This window comes from Hemicordylus capensis, chromosome 5 (genome assembly GCF_027244095.1).
Source record: "Hemicordylus capensis ecotype Gifberg chromosome 5, rHemCap1.1.pri, whole genome shotgun sequence".
Taxonomy (NCBI): Eukaryota; Metazoa; Chordata; class Lepidosauria; order Squamata; family Cordylidae; genus Hemicordylus; species Hemicordylus capensis.
In genome coordinates, this window is record NC_069661.1 from 182,461,759 (window position 1) to 182,483,592 (window position 21,834).

Sequence of the window (21,834 nt, forward strand, 5' to 3'; positions counted from 1 at the left end):
ATCAAATATTTCACAGTAGGGAAGATATATCAAGGTGATCTATTTCCTAAATGTCAGTCTTATATCAAAGGCTTTAAGAACGTCACTTTATAAATTCCATTCAATATGATCAAATGCTCTCTCAGCATCAATGAAATGAAAAATGAAAGGGATGGCCATTGTTTTGTTAAGGCAAGAAGATTATTTTTCAAATATTTTATGAAAGCCTTTGACCTGAAAGAAAGCCTGTTTGATCTATAGGGATCCAAAGCTGCATTCGGGCAATAAGCAAGGACAGCAACAAGCATTTTATAAATAATCCTAAAAAGGAAAAGATTCTATAAGTTCTTGGTTCTTGTCTGATTTCTGAATGATAGGGATGTAAGCTTCTGCCTATGATTTCGGGATGTTGCTAGATCTAAGAATATTGTGGAAAAACCTTTTTGGGGTAATAATGCATCCAGGAATGCTAAATAACTACCGATAAATCTGTCAGGGCCCAGAGATATTCCTTTTTTCATTATCACATTTTCTGTATAGTTGCTCTTTACTTTCAGTTTTGGCACAGTTGTTCCCACCAAAAACTTCCTAATTGAATCTTCAAGACTTTTTTTTTTTTTTTTTTTTGGTCTTATAAAGGTTGCCAAAAGAAAAGAAAAAACAAAAAGAGTAAAATTTTCAATAATTTATTGATCGGAATAAATATGTGAACCACTTGATGCTGGGACTAGAAATTATTTTTAAGGTCTTCCTTTTCAGATAATTCTAACATAAACAAAAGAATAGATTTATTGCATTATTCACATGTGTTTTATTTGGCACAGAGAAGAGATTTAACAGCAGAGTATGCATAGAAAAATGTAACCTTTGTGCTCACTTCAGCAGCACATATACTAAAATTGGAACGACACGGAGAATATGAGCATGTAATCATTAGGACTGTGAATTGTGACAGGTCCGATAGGCATGTCAGAGTTGACATGACCTCTGTCTGACATTATTGGAAGGAGTTCCGCAACAACAGCAGGAAGCTTCCAATACTCAGAGCTGTCGAAGGCCTCCCTGCAGTCACTCTGCAACTCTGTCAGAGATCTGACATGTTTGTCAGACCCTCTATCATGTCCTGTCCTCTCCTGCTTCTTATCTGCAGCTAGGTGGGAGCAGGGAACAGGCTTTCTTGCATTTTCTTCCTCCAGAGGGAGAACTCAACCCACTGGCTGCATTGCTGGCTGAGGCATCATTTAAAAAACTGACTTTCCCCCTTTAGTTGTCCTTCTGGTTGCCTGAGTAGCCTTGAAGCAGCTGAGCTACTCAGGCACCTAGTAGGACAACTTTCCTTCCAGGACTCCACTCAAGGCCCTGAGTGGAGTTTGTTTGTTTGTTTGTTTATTGATTCGATTTCTATACCACTATTCCAAAAATGGCTCAGGGCAGTTTACACAGATAAATAATAAATAAATAAGATAAGATGGATGCCTGTCCCCAAAGGGCTCACAATCTAAAATGAAACAGAAGATAGACACCAGCAACAGTCACTGGAGGTACTGTGCTGGGGGTGGATAGGGCCAGTTACTGTCTCTCTGCTAAATAAAGATAATCACCACGTTTAAAAGTGCCTCTTTGCCATGTTAGCAGGGGTTACCACAGCCAATGTTGTGGTTTATGTATTTTAGTTGAGTACTAGATCTCAAGACCTGAGCAGAGTTCAAGGCCCTGAGTAGAGAGCTGGTCTTGTGGTAGCAAGCATGAATGATCCCCTTTGATAAGCAGGGTCTGCCCTGGTTTGCATTTGAATGGGAGCCTACATGTGTGAGCATTGTAAAATATTCCCCTTAGGGGTTGGGGCCGCTCTGGGAATAGCATCTGCATGTTTGCATGTGGAAGGTTCCAAGTTCCCTATCCCTTGCAAGATAGGGCTGAGAGAGACTCCTACCTGCAACCTTGGAGAAGCCACTGTCAATCTGTGTAGGCAATACTGAGCTAGGTGAACCAATGGTCTCACTTGTTTTAAGACAGCTTCCATTGTTCCTATGAAGGTCTTAGAAGGAAAACTGTCCTAACTGGTGTAACTGGCCCAGATGCCTCTGGGATTACACAAGCCATGCAGGTTCCTAGAAGGACTGAGAACAGAATTGTGGTGTGTGTGTGTGTGTGTAGCAGTTGGCCCCTTGCTTACCCTAAGGAGTGAACCGGAAGGGGGCTCTGTCTTGTCTGTCAGGCAGTGACCTCTAGGGATCAGCCACTCAGCACACTGTGACCGGGACTTAGAGGGCCTGGCAGCTGGAAGTGAAGGGGTTCTTTGTTCTCTCAGTTGGAGCCAGGCAGCGGAAGCAACAGGTAGGCTGGCCAAGCCACGGCAGCAACCAGGAGCTCTGCAGGAGCCTGAAATCTCTACCATGGTTTTGGTGAGTTCCGAGAGAAAGCCAGGACTTGGCTTCGGAGAAGGGTTTAGCCAGGGAACTGTGTGTTAGGTAGCCGGCGTCAGATTTCTTTATTTTAGTGCTTTGCAAGTCCTTACAACTGGTCTATTGTGTTTTATGTACAACTGAACCTGCTAGAGCCTCAGACCAAAGCAGTCTGTAGTCTTTTGAATAAAGTTTTCTCTTTTTATGCTTTGTAATTTCACCTGCCTCTGAGTGGATTTTTAACTCTGGAAAGGGTTTTTTTTTTACGCTGGTGTAGACACACCTCAAGGTTAATTGTTCAGTAACCTACCAAGTGTTTCTCCTCACGCGTAGGCTACACATGGGAGGTTTTTGTATTTTTCCATTTTGTAAAGAGGAAGAGGGTCTCCCTGGACACACCCCCAAATCCAGGGAGGAGGGAAACCCTGTAAAATAGGGTCTGGTGGCAGCGTATTTTCTACCAGGTTAGGTTTAAAGGAACAGCCTTTGTTGAGCAAACATGGCGGGAATGAATCAGCATTTTCCTTTCTCCCACATGGACTTGCTCTGAGACAAAGGCTAGGCTTAAATCTGCCATTTTCCAAGTCTCCATTAGCTACAGGGGGGCATATTGGTTTTAAAATCAAGCCTCATCAGGGATTCTAACATAAAACACAGAACACTGGGAAGCAGAACTGCACAAACACCTAGTCACAGGGAACCATGCTGGTAATGAGCACCAAGGCTGAAAGCTAAGCAATTAGCACAAGGCCAGCCATGGTAGAGAGGGTGGTTTTTTAAACTTGCTCTTGTTAAATTAGTGGGAATCATCAGCTTTCTGATGTCACTCTACCCAATGCCTGCTTCTGCTTTTAGCATGCCACAGGGCTCTTTGTCTGCTCTTTGCCCCTCTGCTCTGATTCTCACCCTGTGCTGCTGCTCTTCTGCTTTGGATGTCAGCCAGCCCTCAGCACCAGTGTTCCACCTATTTTCTTTCAACCATGTGCAGAATGAGTTTTGCTTTGGGCTGCAGTATCAAGGCAATGTGTGCAAATTTTGTGTGCCATTATAGATAAAAGTGTACACACACAGACACATCCACAAATATGAAAGAAAAAATGGATTTCACAGTTTTTCCCATTCTTCCACTTCATATTTGCACATATATCTCAACCAACTAATAGGGAACAGATTCAGTCCTGAACAAGAAAATATCTTGAGTTCATCCCAGTGAACACAGGTTTACTATGGAGTAAGTGTGCGTTTGTGTGTGTTTTTAGTTTATGCCAGCCAACCTTAATAATGTTTAGCCACTCCAGTACTTGTTCCATAGATAAAATAAGGAGTTTAGTCTCCTTATTCTCCTGCACTCAGTACCCCACTTAGTGAAAAGCCTGGTTAGAGTGTTTGATGAAAATTGGGTTCAAATTCTTCCATACTCAGCCAGGAAGCTGAGGGGATAAACTAGATACTCTCTCATCTTAACCCACCTCACAAGTTTGTTGTAAGAATGAAAGTAGGAAGAAAGAACCATACAAACACTACCCTGAGCTATGCCAACAGAAAGAGATGTCACCCACCAGCAATCAGTAATCATTAGACAATCAATCTCTATCTCCTAATTTGATTTCAAACCAGAAAACAGAATGGAATACATGGAGTCATACCAGGTTTTTTGGGATTTAAGTAGTAAGCATTTCAGGGACAGGGGAGAAAGGCAGCTTAAAAAAAATCCCCATCATCAACTGATTTGCAAAGTCTTATTTTGATGCAAGTCTTTTTTTTAAAAGCATATATTCAGCAGCTTTTTAGCCCCTTATCAAATGGATGACTCAGCCTGCAAGATCCCAAAACTGAATACCAACTGTTCTCTCTACCTCCATCATGCTTACTTTTAAAAATACAAGTTTCTTTTACCTTCCATCATTCCTCCCCATCTTGTGAAACAGCAGTACCAAGGCAGCCCCCACCCCTTTCTCATCATCTTTCCCTCTTTTTTCATTTGTTTTCTTCATATTCCACTTGTTCCTTCGACCCGATGGTTACTTTTAAAAATAAAAGTTTTGTTTACCGTCCTCCCCTTGTCTTGTCTTCTTGAGGGTCAATCAGCACAGCAGAACAAGGCAATTGTGCAGCCCTCAGGCAGTTTCTTTTCCTATACATTCTTCTTCCCCTCCCCCTGCCTAATACGACTCGCATTTACTTTACCCCCTGCCTTCTTGTGACTCAGTCTGTCAGCAACAAAAAAGGCAACAAGCCAGCAGCTTGGCTTCAGAGCTCCAGCACTCCCTCTCACTGCTGCTGCCTGACTCGTGCCTGTGTTGCCTCACTCAATCGGCATGCTCTCAGTTTCAGTGACTGAGTCTGCGCAGAACACGGCCAGCCGGGATCAGCCATGCTGAGAGGCAGGCAGGAGGCAAAAAGAAAAAGAAGAAGTGGGTATTGGATCACTTTGCTGCAGAAACAGGAAAAGGGAAAGAGTAAGAAATGCGGAATAGAGAAAGGGCAAGGGCCGGCCTTGGGGGGTGCTCAGAGGCTGTGGGCCAGGAGACATTTGTCTCCCTTTGCCTAATTAATGGTACGCCCCTGCTTCCTCTCTCTTGCTGGAGGAAGAGGAAGGGAAATAAACACAGCCCAGCAGCAAGCACTGCCAGGAAATGAGCTCCAGAAGGTTCGCACAGGCTTCATGGAGCCCGGGCCCTGCCTCCTTTGCATGTGACATCACACACAAGGGGAGGGGCCCATGGAAGCTCTCCAAGCTCATTTCCAGGCAGCATTTGCTGCTGGATGCATTTATTTCCATTCATCTCCCTCCAGCGAGGGAGAGGAAGGGAAATAAACACAACCCAGCAACAAGCACTGCCTGGGAATGAGATCAGGGGGGCTGGGATGGGCACTCTGAGAGTCGGGCCATGCCCCTTTATTTGTGTGTGATGTCATACATAACGAGGGCTCCAGCAGCCTTTTTCATTGATGGCCTGGGTTCTTTGAACCTATTCACTCAATGCTGTCTCCCCCCTGCTTATAACTCTTCCACTGAGATAAACTTTGGGTTGTATCTTTGTAAACTAGCTGCAAGATAAAACTGATGAATGTAATGACCAAAACACGGATGGTGTTGTACACCTCAAGTAAGGAAAACACAAAGCTGTAGAACATATAGGAAATATTACAATTGGTTTTGCTGCATGGCATGTGAATACACCCTGTCAAGAAATGAGTGGTGCAGTGAATTTAAACCACAAGGTCTGATGAAAATGATGCCATGTGGCAGGGGCTCCCATCACCCCCAGCTACAATTTATTGTGGCTAGTGATTATGCAAGTTGTTGTTCAACAACATCTGGAGTACCACAAGTTTGGAACCCCTGTCATGTGGCATTCAAACCTTTGGTTCACAAAGCACCATTAATGGAAGCTCCTTCTTTGAGTGGAAGATGAGTTGCATTCATGCAAGGAATCCTTCAGCAAGCAGAAGGCTGTCTTCCACACTCTGTACACTATTAACAACCATGAATAATTTACAGCCAATACATTTCAGACTAAGAGCAGCATTATGATTAATAGAACGAAGCAGGGAAGTTCACATATTTGCTCAGCCATGGCAGGGTTCTAAATCACATGGGGGAACCTACCCTGTTCAGTGCTGCCCTTAACAGAAGTGTGCTGAATGCACAGGCTCCCATGGGTGGGAACTGGGTGAATCAATGTAGGGGGTATGGCTAATGGGTGCACTCCAATTCCCCATTCCGCATCCAGTGACATTAAGAGGATAACATCCACATAGAGCATTTACTGCACATAGAATTATGAAACAAACTTTATGGAGACGAGAGAGAGAGAGCGCGCACGCGCAGGTGTACAGAGAATTTTGTTAAAATTGAACAAAATGGAATATCTCCATTCTGGGCAGCATCAAAACTAAAGTAGTCATCCAAACTAAATGGGAATAAGCAGCATCAAAACTAAATGGGAATAAGTCCCACTGAAATTAATAGGATCTAGGTTACTCATATAAACCTGGTTATGAATAACTAGTCTGGATCAGTGTTCCCTCAAAGGCGTGCGCACATGCGCATGTTCACACATTTTTTTAATGTCCGCTCAGTTACTTTTAAATCCTGCTCAGGTTGGATCAGCAAGGCCCCACTCTGAATGCATGTGCAAACACACTACCTTGATTCTACCATGCGAACAAAACCCATTGTGCAAACAAATGAAGAAAATTAGAGACAACATTGATCTGGATGCTTAACTAGTCTGGATGCTGCCTTTTATTCTGGAAAGAATGGGTGCGAAAGATGGTGCAAAGAATGATAAGTAGGATAAGGTAAACAGCTTTGAATATGTACATTCTATCTTGCAGATACATTGTAAACAGAAATACTATATAGGGAGGCTATTTCTGATAAGCAAAATTTGGGGTGGCTTCTGCTTTAGATATTTTATCATACAGTGGGAAATTATTCTCTTATCTAGCCACATCAATAGAAAATGAGAGAAACCCCTAATGTGCTTCAATTTATTTTTAGCAATAGGCAGGGATAATATACTAATGAGCACTAATGCAAATAGCAATGATGGACCATTTTAGCAAAATCAACCATTATGAAAGCAATTTAGCAGACAGAGAGAAAGAAAAACAAGCTGACAATTTTCAAAGCACTACTGAGAGTCAAAGGTCTGGATATAAAAATAGCCTAATTAAATTAATGGTAATTGTTTAATTATATGGCAACAATTTAGGACATATTTTTATTGAGTGGACAGGAAAGCTTATCAACACGTGTTACATATGCGGGAGTGGGGGGGAGGGCCGGGAGGGATGAAGAAAAACTAGCCTTCAAGGTGAACATGTCTGTTCTGAGTAAAATAAACCTCCAAGGTTATAACTATGATTTACTGCAAACAAATATGATCAAATTATTTCTTGAAAAGTTATATTGCATCCGTTAATATTTATAAAAGAACAAATATATGCCTGGCATATTTTCTGTTCTGAGGGATGCAATGTTGATGACCATCATAAAAGCAATTTACACTTAGATTGATCACAATAAAAAAGTATGCAATGATCATATATTTATTAAGTGACAGCTTACTAAAACATTAAAACTGAATTACTTTCCTCATTTCCTTGAACTATCTTCAGCCTTCGTGTGGCTTCCATAAAGGCTGATGTGTAATCTTTATTCTTTCCTTGCTCTGTAAATATATCATTTCCAGGCAATTGGGAGAGCTTTTTTCTTCCTGATTCTGAGAGACTTTGGCTGTGGTCCAGAAAACTGAGCATATGGCATCCCATAGTCAAGCTCTGTGAGCACATGGGGAACTTTCATTTACCATGGATGATATCAGCAATATCCCAGTTGTGGTTCAGCATGACCTTACTATAAGTAAGGTTAAATGTAAAGTATCCTGACTTAAAACTGGATTTTTTTTTTAAAAAAAAATCTGACTTGTGTGTTGAATAGATGAATACTGCAGCAGTGTGAGGTTTAGCTGCGGGTGTTGTAATCAGAAAGCAAACCAAACTTAAGTTTAAGCCTTACAACTTTGACCTGCTTTCTGATTGCTATAATGACTGCCCTATGTCAAGCTGGAGCAGGGGCGTAGCAAGGTTGGAGTGGGCCCAGAGATGAGATTTTAAAATGCCCCCCCCAAAGTCCAGGGCCTCCACACACCCCAGGCCCCCAAGGATTTAAGTCTGATATTTCAAAATAAGTATGCTGCCTGGAAATACATTTCACTGAATACACACACGGACACTTCACAATATATAGTGATATACACTGAGTACTATATATTTGTGCTACTTTTAATGCCTAGAACACACTAGAAACACTAATTATTAAAATGGGACCTTCGCTGCAGATTAGCAAAGGAGACTTTCAACCATGCAGGGTGAGCCTATGTGTTTCCCCTCAGAATTCTGAACAAATTCAGTCAAGTTTGATTGCAGGAGGTTTTTCACAGGAGGCTTTTAAAGCGCTTTAACACACATCTCCTCTGGAATGGAGGTGCTGCATTCACATGTTGGCCAGATTGACCCTGAAGTCCCTGCAAGTTATTGGGGAGCAGTTCACACACAAGAAAAATAAAATAAAATAAAAGCACCACACATGCTTCACAGTTCACACTCAGACCTTCTGGGTTGCAAAACAACATGAGCATAAGTGCATTTATAAATGAATGAATGAATGAATAAATATAATATTGTTTGTTCCAGAAGTTTTTATAATTTTCTGCCATGAAACAAGCCACTTATAGGACTTTTTAGATAGTTTTTTTTAAGCCAGCAAATTTTCCAAGCTGTTTTAAATTAAATATTCAGAGACTTCTCAGTCTCTCCCCCGCCATATCAAAGCCCTATGGCAAGCAGATCCCTATATATGGGCGGGGTGTGTGTGACCACAAAAAGGAGTTCACATTCTACCTGGAAAATGCTGGGCTGGGCAGAGGGTCTGCTGCAGAGAGCTGTGGGGACCACTCTGCCTGCCTGCCTGCCTGCCTCCTTGCTTGCTTGGGGCCTCCCTGCAATCTTATTCCAGTTCAGGCTTCACTGAGGCCTACACAGAGGCCTCCCTGGAAGCCCCGCCCACCCGCCGATCAGCTGAGAGGCGGGAGAAAAGGAGCTCTTTGCAGCCTGTCTGCTGCTCGATTGCCGGCCAGGAGAACAAGCAGGAGAGAGGGCAAACAGGGCAAGTGGCTGAGGGTCCTTAGGGCTGGGCAGGGGGCAATGGGGAGTCATGTGAGGTGTCTCTGGGGGGCCCTCCAAGGCAGTGGGGCCCCCAGGCAACCGCCTCCCCTTGCCTAATGGTAGTTACGCCCCTGAGCTGGAGTTCATACTATACGTGTCCCAGTATTCTAGAATATGGGATGCACAGTGGTGATTTATAGCAATAGCAATAGCACTTACATTTATATACCGCTCTATAGCCGGAGCTCTCTAAGCCAGTGTTTCTCAAACCTTTTGGAGTCAAGGACCGCTAAATTCTTCGTGCAGCGTTTCAAGGACCGCTACATTCTTCATGCGCAGTTTCCCGACCAGGAGTTAGTAAAGGGGTTTCAAGTCTGTCTGTCTGTCTGTCTGTCTATCTATCAGACTTCTATACTGCCCAAAACTTGCATCTCTGGGCAGTTTAGAATGAAAATAATATAAGCATTAAAATAATAAAATTTGGAATCTTTTGCAAACATTGAATATTAGGGGTTCTTAACCTTGGGTCCCTCAGTTAAACTCCCATAACCCCCAACAACAATGGCATTTGGCCATTATGGCTGGGGATTATGGGAGTAGAAGTCCACCAACGTCTGGGTACCCAAGGTTGAGAACCCCTGAATCTAAAAGCCTGGGTGAACAAATTTGTCTCCAGTATGTCTGGAGTGGAGGTGCTTGTGATTACTCAATGGAGAGGGGATGTTGGGCCATTAGAAAAATTCAAAAGCTACATGGTGCCAATGAAAACAACATACAAGCAAGCCCCACTGATGCAAGAGGGAAACAGCGTTCCCTCTCAAGGCGCCTCGACCACAACAGGCAGCTGGGTTTCAATCAACCAACCTTTGGCTGCAAACAATGAGCATGCAAGAACCAGCAGCCCTTCAAGTGGCGCCCACTGCCATACTTTTTCCTCCATGCCCCCGCATCGCACACAGTTTGAAGCTGTAAAGATAGGGAATAAGATAGCTGTAGGAAGATCTCAGCAGCACGTGGAGGCAAGGCACAAGAAGGGTCCCATGCCTCCGTGATACTCTTCCTCTTCCGTGCCATGTGCAAAATTGAGGAAGTGAGTGCCTTGATTTCAGTTGGGGGTGGGTTGACTCCCAGTCAGGGACCGGCACTCAACCCTTCGGGGACCGGCAGCGGTCCAGGGACCGGTGGTTGAGAAACACTGCTCTAAGCGGTTTACAGTGATTTTTAGCATATTGCCCCCAACATTCTGGGTACTCATTTTACCGACCTCGGAAGGATGGAAGGCTGAGTCAACCTTGAGCCCCTGGTCAGGATCGAACTTGTAACCTTCTGGTTACAGGGCAGCAGTTTTACCACTGCGCCACCAGGGGCTCATTTATGAACCTAAAAGTGGAGCTGAAATGAATTCCCACCCCCATATACATACTTTGATTATGAATATTGTCCAAATATGTGGCTCTTCAGGAAAAAAATTAATGATCTCTCAATATTTGGCAGTGTCTGGTAGATAATCTTCAGTTATTGTGAACATTTGACAGTGGAGGTGTGCAGAACTGGTTCGGTTTGAACCAGATTTGACTCAAACTGGTTTGAGACTGGTTCAATTGGTTTTAGTTCAAACCAGGCTAGCTTCTGAAAAGAGGTGACTGGTCCGGGTTCAAAAAGAACAGAGCCCTGGTTCAAATCGAACCGGTTCAAATTGAACGGGTTCAAACCGGTCCAATGGTCTGAATGTGGTGGCCGCCATTACTGTGCTGTTTTTTCCCTGCCTTCGTGTTTACTTTCTGGCCATTGTCTTTTGATTGGCTAGCAATCTCTTTTAAACTGGTTGGCTTGTTGTCATTCAAATCTTTGTGTTGTCAGGGCAACTCTGCCCCCATTGTCTAGGTGGGGGTGGGACATGAGTGGGGGGAGCAAAAAGGAGGGAGTTTCAAAGTGTATTTAAAGCCAGGCAGTACCTGCCTGGCTTTGCTCTATCTCTCGCTTTGCTCTTGCTCTGAGCTCAGGCTGTGCTGCTGCTGGCTTTTGCTGCTGATGCTCTTGCTGTTTTGGAATGTAGACTTGCCGCTGTGTGGACCCCCTGCCCCCATGACCCCTGCTTCTCTGGACCCTGACCTGTGACCTACTGCTTCTCTGGAGCCCGATTTGCTCTGCTTCTGGACCCTGACCTGCTCCGCTTCTCTGGACCCTGACCTGCTCTGCTGGACTCTGACCTGCTCTGCTTCTCTGGACCCTGACCTTCTCTTCTGCTCCTGCTGACCTGCTGATAATGCTGCCTGCTGACCCTGCCTTAAAAAAAAATATTATCACCCTCCTTCCTATGGATTGCCTGCCTCGTCATCATGTCAGATTGGTGAGCCCCCCCCCACATCCCATTTTTAATTTTTTTCTGGTTCGTTAGTTTTGTAGTTTGGTTCTTTTAGGTTTAGTGTTTGGGAGGATGTGTGCTTTTGTTTTTATGTGGTTTTAGGATTGGAATTCTATGAATTGTTTTGTGTGTGTGTGTGTGTGTGTGTGTGCGCACGTGCACTCACAAGTTTTTTTATATCCACTCAGTTAATTTTAGATCCTGCTTAGGTTGAATCAGGAAGGCCCCACTCTGCATGCATTTGTGCACACAGAACAAAACTCATTCCACAAGCAGATGAAAAAAATTAGAGAGAACACTGGTTGAGATGCGGTGGAACTCCACCTTTCTCTTGCTCCAGCTCCAGGAGTTAGAGGTGGCCAGCCACACCCTGGTGAGGAACTGTGGCTTCGGAGTGCGTCCTTTCCACCACGGATTGAAGCTCATTTCCGAGCTGGTCTTGGCACTTGAGCCATTCCTCCTTGTGACAAGCAGCTTGAGTCAGCAGCTCTGAGCCAGGCTTTGCCCACCGCTCTTCTCCTGGAGAAGATGATGAGTGAGCTCCAGACCTCTCTGACCACTGGGAGGCATGCACCCTTGCAGTTCAGGGAGGCATGTGCCCTTTCAGGTTGGTTGAGGACTGGAATAGTAGATTGGCTCAGCATCAGGTTGGGTCAATCGGCAGTGCATGATTTGACCTGCCTTGTGACCCAACTCTGAAGGACAATGCCATAACTCTTGGCAAGCTGCCCAGGTGGAGGGCCCTCCTGGTTCAAGAGGTTAGGCAGGCAGAGGAGAGGAAGCTGGGTGAGAACCAGGAGGAGAGTGCTGAAGCATTTACTTCTTGTGCTCAATCCACACCCAGTAGTAGCATCAGCACCACTTCCTCTACCTGGCCATGTTCTTAGCAAATGGAGGCAGATGTAGGACACAGATGCATGAACTACCTGATAAGAAACATCAGGAGCAGAGTATCCCAGTTGCTCAGTGAAATGAAGCAGCTTAACCTGGAACCTCTTCGAAAACATCACATGATCCAGGAGTATCATGTGATTGACTGTAGACAATTGTTGTTTAAAAATTTTTTCCGGCCCAGGTTGCCTCCCTGTAGTTGCTCCGTTTGGTCAGAGTTGCATAGCTGAGCACAGGCTGAATCACTGTCTAATGTCATTCATCTCCTGGGTGCAAGGTGAATACTGTTAAATTTTTACATATCTTTCAGGGGTCTTGTGAGATCGCTTAAGAAAACAATTAAAGTTTTAAAATTATCAAAAGTAGGTTTTGTTCAAAGCAGTAGCTACAACTAAAATGTTTTTAACAACTTACAGTCAGTGGTGATGATATGCAACCAAGATATGTCAGGTATCACTGTTTTCAAGATCAAATATCCAGCTGTGTCTTGCTTCTCATCCATCTTTAAGCAGCAGGTATTGAGACAGATGAAACCCACTAATCACCACAGTCAACTGTAGCAAGCAGCAGCTTTTGTATTCTTATTCCTCATTTGAAATTCCTGTCTCAGCTGAGACTATAAACGGTGCTACCTGGGAATCAGTCCTAACGCTCTCCCACTGAAAAATTATCTCCAGTCCCAATTAAGTCCTTTGGGCAGGTGAGGCAGCGTGAGTTTTTGAATTATGGCCAAAGTACTAAAAGTAAGATTTATGGGATATGGAAATGTTCCTGCTATGATGTTTACTGTGACTGGAATTCAGAAAATTGTATAGTTTAGCAAGTGAGTTGAAAACGACCATATGAGGCATCTCTTTGGGATAAGTCATCCTGTATGCAGAAAGAGAAATGCTTTTGCTTTGACATCCCTTCTTTGGCTCTAAAACCATGATCTGTGCCCCAGGCTATCAGACATCAATGCACAACATTATTCACAAAGGGTTTATGGTTCAAGTGGTAAATCCAGTCACTTGCAAAATGTTGACCCAAGTGAGTCAGCACAGGAAGCTTGATCTTTCAGATTGATGAAAATGTAATTTTAAGGATGTCAAGTCGAAGTTCAAAAGCGACACACAGTGTCATGCAGATAAATAGTTTTGCCGACAGCAATGCCATACTTCATAAGCACTTGTCTTGCCAACAGTAACTATCATGCTGATTAAGAAGACTGCTTGTGGTAAATGCACACTTTATCGCATTTTATATATAATGCATGTCACCACAGAACTAAATAATGAAGATTGACCAATTTAAGAATGAAATTGAACATTTAGAGACATTTTCCTCTGTAAAAGAAGTATTGGAAGTATCCAAAGATAGACTTTAGGTTGTTAGCAAAGGAATCCAAATGTGTATTTCATCACTGGTATATAATCCTATTAAAATTCTCTCAGTTTTGTTTGTGGGCCAGTTTCAGCCAAGTTAGAATTGGAACATATTGTGTAAGCTCTTGGCATGATTTGCATTGAAGCTGTCTTGGAATCAAAAGATGAACTAAACTTGTAAGATTTATTTTCAAACACTTCTATTACCATTTCTGTCTCATTTGGCCAAGGTCAAGATTAGGCTTTGTGTATATTTCCCCATCAAAATCAGTAGAAAAAGCAAAAATGGCATAGGAAGAACCATCATATACTTCTAAACTTTGCAGTAATGGCGAAGCTTTGGTAAAGGAAAGGAAATCCCATGGGAATGGGATGTTGAGTTTTGAGGCCAGAGATAAGGGGAGAAAGGACCAAAGACCCACAGCTACCCCCTCCAAGACCTACAGCAGGACCAATGTGGTCTTGCTGTAGTTAAGGTAGGAGAAGGCAGGAGGCTTTCTAGATCCCACCTCTCTAGGAGACTAATCCTGTTTATCTTATTCATTTGCGTTTCTAATGCTTCCCAGTGTGCTTGCTGCATAGGCAGCAACCCTAAAACAATTATTCAGCAGAAACAAATAAAATAACAAAAAGATGAAATGTTAAAATCATCTTCAATTTCTAAGCATCCCTTTGCTTTCTTGAGGAGTGACCACGAACTGATCAACGTAGCAGCTCATATTTGAGAGTGATATGAAAAATAAAATATATAAAAAGAAGAGTTTATGCAGGGATGGCCAACTTGAGGCTCTCCAGCTGTAGTTGGACTACAATTCCCATAATCCACAGCCACAATAAATTGTGGCTGAAGAAAATGGGAGTTTTAGTCCTACATCATGTGGAGAGCTTCAGATGAAGCTCGTGACTGCTATAGAAATATGGGAATCAACATGCCAGCCTATTTTACTAGCCTGTTGTAAGGATTACTGAGATAAAGAATATGAAACACTGAGATCTTGAAATGGATTATGTTTATTGTCACAGGCAGGTCTGGCCCATCCACTAATGGTCACCTACAGCACCAATTCATAGAGGCATGCATAATAGGGGTGTGCACGAATCAATTTTTTAATTTCAATTTGTACCCAAATTAACACACACACCCCATTTGTTTTGGGTCTGAATCTGACCCCCCCCCCCGAATCACCCCTTGATTTGTACCCAAATTTTCCAAATCCGAATAGATTTGGGGGGAGGGTCACGGGGCCAAAAGAGTGTGTGTGTGTGTGTGTGTGTGTGTGTGTGTGGTGGTAGTGCCCAATGGGTGGAAGCTACCACCCAGATTTCAAAGAAATTGGGCAAAGGGGTGATATTTAAAGAATTTTTGAAGTTTACACGTCTTTAAGCTTTTTCCCAAAGGGAATAATGGGGATTTCAGCAGCCTTAGTTAGAACTCCCCGGAGGGTGGCACCAGGGTGGCTCAGGGTGCGTTGTGGGGTGGGTGGTATTGCCCAATGGGTGCAAAGAAGCTACCACCTAGATTTAATATGAATTGGGCAAGGGGCTGATTTTTTAAGAATTTCTGAAGTTGGCATGTCTGATTGATTGATTGATTGATTGATTGATTGATTCAGTTTTTATACCACCCTTCCAATGCTGGCTCAGGGCAGTTTACAAATAAAACAAAGACAGTTAAAATCAATCAACAATTAAAAATATAAAATAACATAACACAATAAAACAGTTTAAAACCCTGAAAAACAGATACATTAAAAACCTTTCTTTGGGGCAGATTCAGGGCAGAAAGGGAGTTTCGGGAGCAGAAGAGTGGGTTGGACAGTAGTGTCTCAATTGGTGCCTGCTACAATCCAGATTTCAAAGGAATTGGGCAAAGGGCTGATTTTTAAAGAATTTTTGAGGTTTGCGCTTCTTTAAGCTTTTCCTCATAGGGAATAATGGGGGTTTCAGCAGCCCCATAACTCCACTTGTTGGGCACCGTGGTGGCCCAGAGAGAGTGGTGGTGTAGTGCACATATGGTGCAAACCACCCCCATACCCACGGGGTACTGGGTTTTGTTGTTTCTGAGGTATTGTGACTGTAGATTCTCTGGTAGCAAATGAGAGTTGATTCATTTTCAATGACGAACAATGAATACACTCTCATTTTCTGAGAAACAACAGACCCACAGATGTATGCTGCTGAGAGTGACTACAACTTCCATTGTCCCTATTCTCGATGGTGGCCAGCCATTGCAACAGTGGGGAATGGGAGTTGTAGTCTCTCTCAGCAACATCTGGGAGAACTCCTCCGTGACGCAGGGAGCACTCACTTGTCTTAGCCTTGAGTGCCAGCAGCAGTGCCCCATCTCACCATTCTTGGGCTGGCATTGAGGCGGTGGCTGTGTCTGGATGTGTCAGCAGAAGTAAGGGGCAGAGACTGTGACACATCTTGGTCAGGATACGCTGCCATGGCATGGAAGGCACTGCATAGGGGGGTGATGCAAGTCACTCACCCTCCACAGCCAGCTCAGAGTAGCCCAGCAGGGGGAGGTTGGCCTTCAAGAAGACCAGCTGCTTGACGAACTCAGCATCCAGACATGAGCGTAGAGGGGTCATCATGTCCCCGGCCATGGAGAACAACCTCTCGCTTGAGACACTGGTCGGCGGGCATGAGAGAAACCGGCCAGCAACAATTGCCAAGTCTGGCCAGACATGGTGACACATTGCCCAAAACTGGCACGGCGCCGTCTCTTGGTCTTCCGCCGGCTCCTGCGGGTAGAGCAGAACAGACTGCTCAGCACGGCTGCAGGGAGAGGTAGGCTCCCCCTCTCCCTCTAGCAAGACACCAGAGGACCCCTCTGTGAACCACCGGGTGGCAGAAAGCGGAGGTGGCACTGGCCACGCCGTTGGTGCCACTGCCAGAGAAACTGCGCTGTTGCACTGGGAAGAAGTGGTGGTGGTGGCAGTGCTGCTGGGTAGGGATGTGCGAACTGGTTTGGGGGTTGGGGCTCAATTTGGGGGTTCAGGGGTTTGGTTTAGAACCGACCCCCCCCAGGTCTGACAGGACCGAACCGAACCCCCCGCCCTAGTTCGGGAATTTTTTTTATTTAATTTTTTTTAAAAAAAAAAATTCTTGAACTGTAGGCACTTCGGGGGCTACCTAAATGCTGCGGGGGGTCTGCAAAGGTTCCCCCCCACACCAGCCTCCTATCTCACCCCTGCAGCCTGTCCTGGGCTGATTTTCGGCCCATTCGGGCCTGTAAAGATTGGCACAGTGGCCATTTTGGAGGCCACCACGCATGCTCAAATCTATCTATTTATTTATTTATTTATTTGATTGGTTGGTTGATTGATTGATTGATTGATTGATTGATTGATTGATTTGTATACCGCCCTTCCAAAATGGCTCAGGGCGGTTTACAATTAAAACACACCACTAAAACAGTAAAAAGCTAAAACAAATTAAAAACAACATAATTAACTATTTAAAAACATTTTAAAACAACAATTAAGCAATTACAGTGATTAAAACCCCGAAATTGGGTTCTGAATTTTGAAATAAACCAGAAATTAAACCCCCCACAATTTAGGAAGCTGAGAAAGCTTGGGTGAAAAGAAGGGTTTTCAGGTGTTTTTTGAAAATTGCTAGAGATGGGGAGGATCACATCCCAGCAGAGAGCGCATTCCACAATCTCGGGGCAACCACCGAGAAGGCCCGTCTCTGTGTCGCCACCAAACAATTTTGCAGTAACTAGAGATGGACCTCCTCAGATGACCTCAATGGGCGGTGGGGCTCATAACGAAGAAGATGTTCTCTTAGGTACCCAGGGCCTAAGCCGTTTAGGGCTTTGTAACTAGCACTTTGTATTTTGTCTGGAAACCTATTGGCAGCCAGTGTAACTCCATCAGTAAAGGAATAACATGGTCTATCCGAGATGACCCGGAGACCAACCTGGCTGCCGCGTTTTGAACCAACGGCAGTTTCCGGACTATGTACAAATGCAGCCCCACATAGTGCGCATTACAAAAGTCAAGTCTGGAGGTTACCAACAGATGTACCACTGTTTTGAGGTCATTGATCTTGAGAAACGGGTGCAGCTGGCGTATCAGCCGGAGCTGATAGAAAGCACCCCTGGCCACCGCCTCAACCTGAGAAACCAGGGAGAGGTGTGACTCCAGAAGTACTCCCAGACTGCAGACCTGTTCCTTTTGGGGAAGTGTGACCCCATCTAAAACAGGCAGATCAAAATAGTCTCTAGAGTTCTGACCCCGCACAATAAGTACCTCCATCTTATCTGGATTCAACTTCAGTTTATTCTCCCTCATCCAGCTCATTACTGCTTCCAGATAGGTATTTAGGGAGGATATGCCAGCTCCTGAAGAAGTTGACATGGAGAAGTAGATCTGGGTGTCATCAGCATACTGCCAACACCCAGCTCCAAATCCCCTGATGATGTCTCCCAGCGGTTTCATGTAGATGTTAAAAAACATTGGAGAAAGTACGGAGCCTTGAGGGACACCATACTTAAGCTCAGATTTTGAAGAGCAACTTTCTCCAATCGACACCATCTGGAATCTATCCGAGAGGCAGAAGCAGAACCACTGTAAAACAGTGCCTCCCACCCCCAACACCCTCAGACATTCCAGAAGGATACTATGGTCAACAGTATCGAAAGCCGCCGAGAGATCCAAAAGGACCAACATAGTCACACTTCCTCTGTCAATTGACAATTGGAGATCATCCATCAAGCCGATCAAGGCAGTCTCCACCCCATAGCCCGCCCCAAAACCAGTTTGAAATGGGTCTAGATAATCAGTTCCCTCCAAGACCACCTGGAGCTGAGAGGCCACCACCCTCTCAATTACCTTTCCCAGCCGTGGGAGATTGGAAACAGGCCTGTAATTGCTCAACTATGAGGGATCTGATGCAGTCTTCTTTAGAAGAGGTCTAATGATTGCTTCCTTAAGACAAGGAGGCATCCTGCCCTACCTCAGAGAAGCATTTATGATATCCACCAGGCTGTTTACAACAACCTCCCTGCTAAATCGAAAAAGCCATGTTGGACAAGGGTCAAGAGAACAAGTGGTAAGCCTCACTGATCCAAGCAGCTTGTCCACATCCTCAGGAGTCACAAACTGAAACCGATCCAGTCGAATCACATAAGAGGAGTCGTTGGGAACCTCCAGGTCAGACATCAAATTAATTGTGGAGTCTCCATCTAGGTTGGCCCGAATCCGAGAGATTTTATCTGCGAAAAACTCTTTAAACACATCACAGTGGGTAACTGATGACTCCAAATTCTGGTTCAAGGGAGGGGGGGCAGATGCTAATCCCCTCACAACCCTAACAACTCCGCTGGATGTAAATTCGCAGAGGCAATATGGGCAGAAAAGAACCACCTCTTTGCCGCACGTATTGCCTCAGCATAGATCTTTAGATGTGCTCTATGTCGCAAACTGTCAGATTCGAGTTGAGTCTTCCTCCACTTGCGCTCCAGTCGCCTACCTTGCCGTTTCAGCCCCTGTAGATCGTCTGTATACCAAGGGGCCAATTTTGAAGCGGGTCAGAGGGGACGCTTGGAAGCAATCATGTCTACTGCCCTGGTGTGCAAGTTGTTCCAATTCTCAACCAGGGCATCAACAGGATCACCAGCAAAGCCAACATTAAATCCCTCCAAGGCTTCTTGGAATCTTAATGGATACAATAACCTCTTCGGACGGACCATTCTAATGGGCCCATTGCCCCTGTTGAGGTGGGAAGTGGTTGTAAGTCCAACCTTAACCAGATGGTGGTCCGTCCATGACAATGGGGGAATCACAGGAGTCCCCACCCACGGAACACCACCCTGATCAGAGTAAAATACCAAATCAAGCGTGTGACCTGCAATATGCGTCGGTCCAGAGACCACTTGGGATAGGCCCATAGTTGTCATGGCCGCTATGAACTTCTGAGCTTCCCCAGACACATTGGTCTCAAAATGAACATTGAAGTCCCCCAGCACCTAGAGTCTGGGAGACTCCAACGCGAGTTCCGCAACCAAGTCTGTGAGCTCAGTAAGGGATTCCACTGGGCAGCAGGGCGATCGGTACACCAACAGAAGTCCCAATCTATCCCTGGTCCCCAAGCTCAAGTACACACATTCAATATGGTCCAATACCCTGCCAGGGACCCTGGTAAGGGAGATGTTATCCTTATAGACCAGAGCCACCCCACCTCCCCGCCCACGTCCTCTCTACAGAATATCCTGGCGGGAGAAGCTGGGACCAAACTGGACCACTAGCCTTCCCCAAACAAGTCTCAGTAATACATACTAGGTCGGCCCCTTCATCCACGATCAAATCATGGATGAGTTCAGATTTATTTTGGACCGACCTGGCATTACAGAGGAGCAAGGAAAAACTATGTGAGTTGTTGGCAGTGCTCCCTGAGGTCAAAGAGCTGGCAGGACAGCTGGAAGGGGAGACCGCTATTAAATTTCTGACTACCCTTCCCGGTTTAAATGTCCTCTGTGAGGCCTAGTAAGGCCTAGGGCCTCGCATGGACCATATGAGCATTGTGTGAACCATTGTGTGAACCGAACTGGGGGGGTTTGAGGGGTGCCAGACTGACCTGGCCCAGTCAGGTTCAGGTGCAGTTCACCCCCCAAACTGGACCTGGCCAGACGGTTCCATGCACACCCCTACTGCTTGGGGTGGAATGTGCATTGCTAGGCTGCACACCAGCCCCCTTCCTCCTGGTCATTGTCTGCACCTAGCATCATCTCCTCTGCACACCTGACATGCTCAACCAGGAGGTCCCTCCACCTGGGCAGCTAGTCGGGGTGACAGCTCTGCCCTTCATCCTTGGGTCGCAGATGCATGCCAGGACATGCAATGCAGATACACCCAAGGGTGCCGTGAGTTGTTCCACTACCCCAGTCTTCAGCCGATCTGCCAGGGCAATTGCGTGTCCAGTGGTCAGAGTGGCCTGGAGATCACCCATGGTCTTCGCAAGGAGAAGACTGGTGGGCAAAGCTCAGCTCAGTGTAGCTGCCTCAGTACACAACCTGTTCATGGCAGCATAGAACGATTTGAGTACTAAGAGGAAATGAGCTTCCAGTCCACAGTTCAAAGGTCGCACACATCCAAGCCACTACACTTTGCCAGGCTGTGGAAGGCTCCCTCTTGTTCCTGTAGGTGCTGGAGCAAGATAAAGGTGGAGTTCCATTGGGTTGGAACATCCTGGGGGATCAGGTGTTCAGGAAGGCCCAGCTCAATCTGCCTGGCCTTGAGCAGGCACCTTGCCTTTTTGCTCCATTGGAAGTGGCCAGCAATTTTGTGGCACAGGTCCACAAGAGTGGCCACGGAAGCAGCAGGTTCTGGGGTGGGAACTAAACCTAACCTCTGCTGGCACTTGGATTTTGCCTGCTTAAGCCCAAGCGCATCCTGCACCGCCAGTTTCAAAGTGTGTACAGCGCAAGCGATGTGCACAAATTGAACCTTCTTGTCCACCTCAGTAATGTTGGCTGCGATGTTGGTGACCATGAAGCCAAAGTCCTCACATGTCAGTCCATGACCGCCAACAACTCATCCAACCTGTGGTCTGTGTCCATCGCCTCCACATGCAACACTGCCCAAGAAGGCTTGCATGCATGGGAGGAGATGGATACAGCACCAGCGGAGCCTAATATCCCCTCACTCCCATGCCCCCACCAGTGGGCTGTCAGGGACATGAAGGCCGTGTGCAGCTGCCGTCAGCTCATCCAGAGATCTGCAGTGAAGTACACACTGGTACTGGGCCCGGCGGCATGCAACTGGGCCAACACAGCCTTCCTCCATGCATGGTACAGGGAGGGCACCACCCTCCTACTGAAGGTGGTGCATGAGGAGATTTTGTACTCTGGGGCAAGCAGCTGGAGCAGACAGGTGGAAGCCGACATACTCCACAATTTTAAAAGGCTGATTGTCCAAAGCCATCATCTCCCCAATGGCCCAGGAAATCAGATATGGTTTGGGGCCATCAGACTACTTCCCCACAGGCTGCACCCACTGCTCAGTCATCTTTTCCTGCCTAAGAGCAGGAAGGCACTTGGCCTAGTGCCACTGCCAGTAGAGTTTTGGACCCCTGGGTGCTGCCAGCACAGGTGCAACAGCAGACCCAACGTGCTGAAGTGCTTAGGGTCCTTGCCCCTGCT

The 21,834-nt window shown here is 45.5% G+C and overlaps 1 long non-coding RNA gene across 9 annotated transcripts in view; it reads left to right on the plus strand.

Moving 5' to 3' along the window:
- Window positions 1-2,182: 2,182 nt before the first annotated feature.
- LOC128327664 (uncharacterized) overlaps window positions 2,183-21,834 on the plus strand; it is a 146,824-nt gene continuing 127,172 nt past the window's right edge. For 3 of the 9 annotated variants that reach the window (XR_008308730.1, XR_008308733.1, XR_008308734.1), the window contains exons 1-2: window positions 2,183-2,384; window positions 11,119-11,412. This is a non-coding gene — a long non-coding RNA (uncharacterized LOC128327664). The remainder of the gene's footprint in view (window positions 2,385-11,118; window positions 11,413-21,834) is intronic. The other 6 variants (XR_008308728.1, XR_008308732.1, XR_008308731.1 and 3 more) reach the window with 3 other exon arrangements.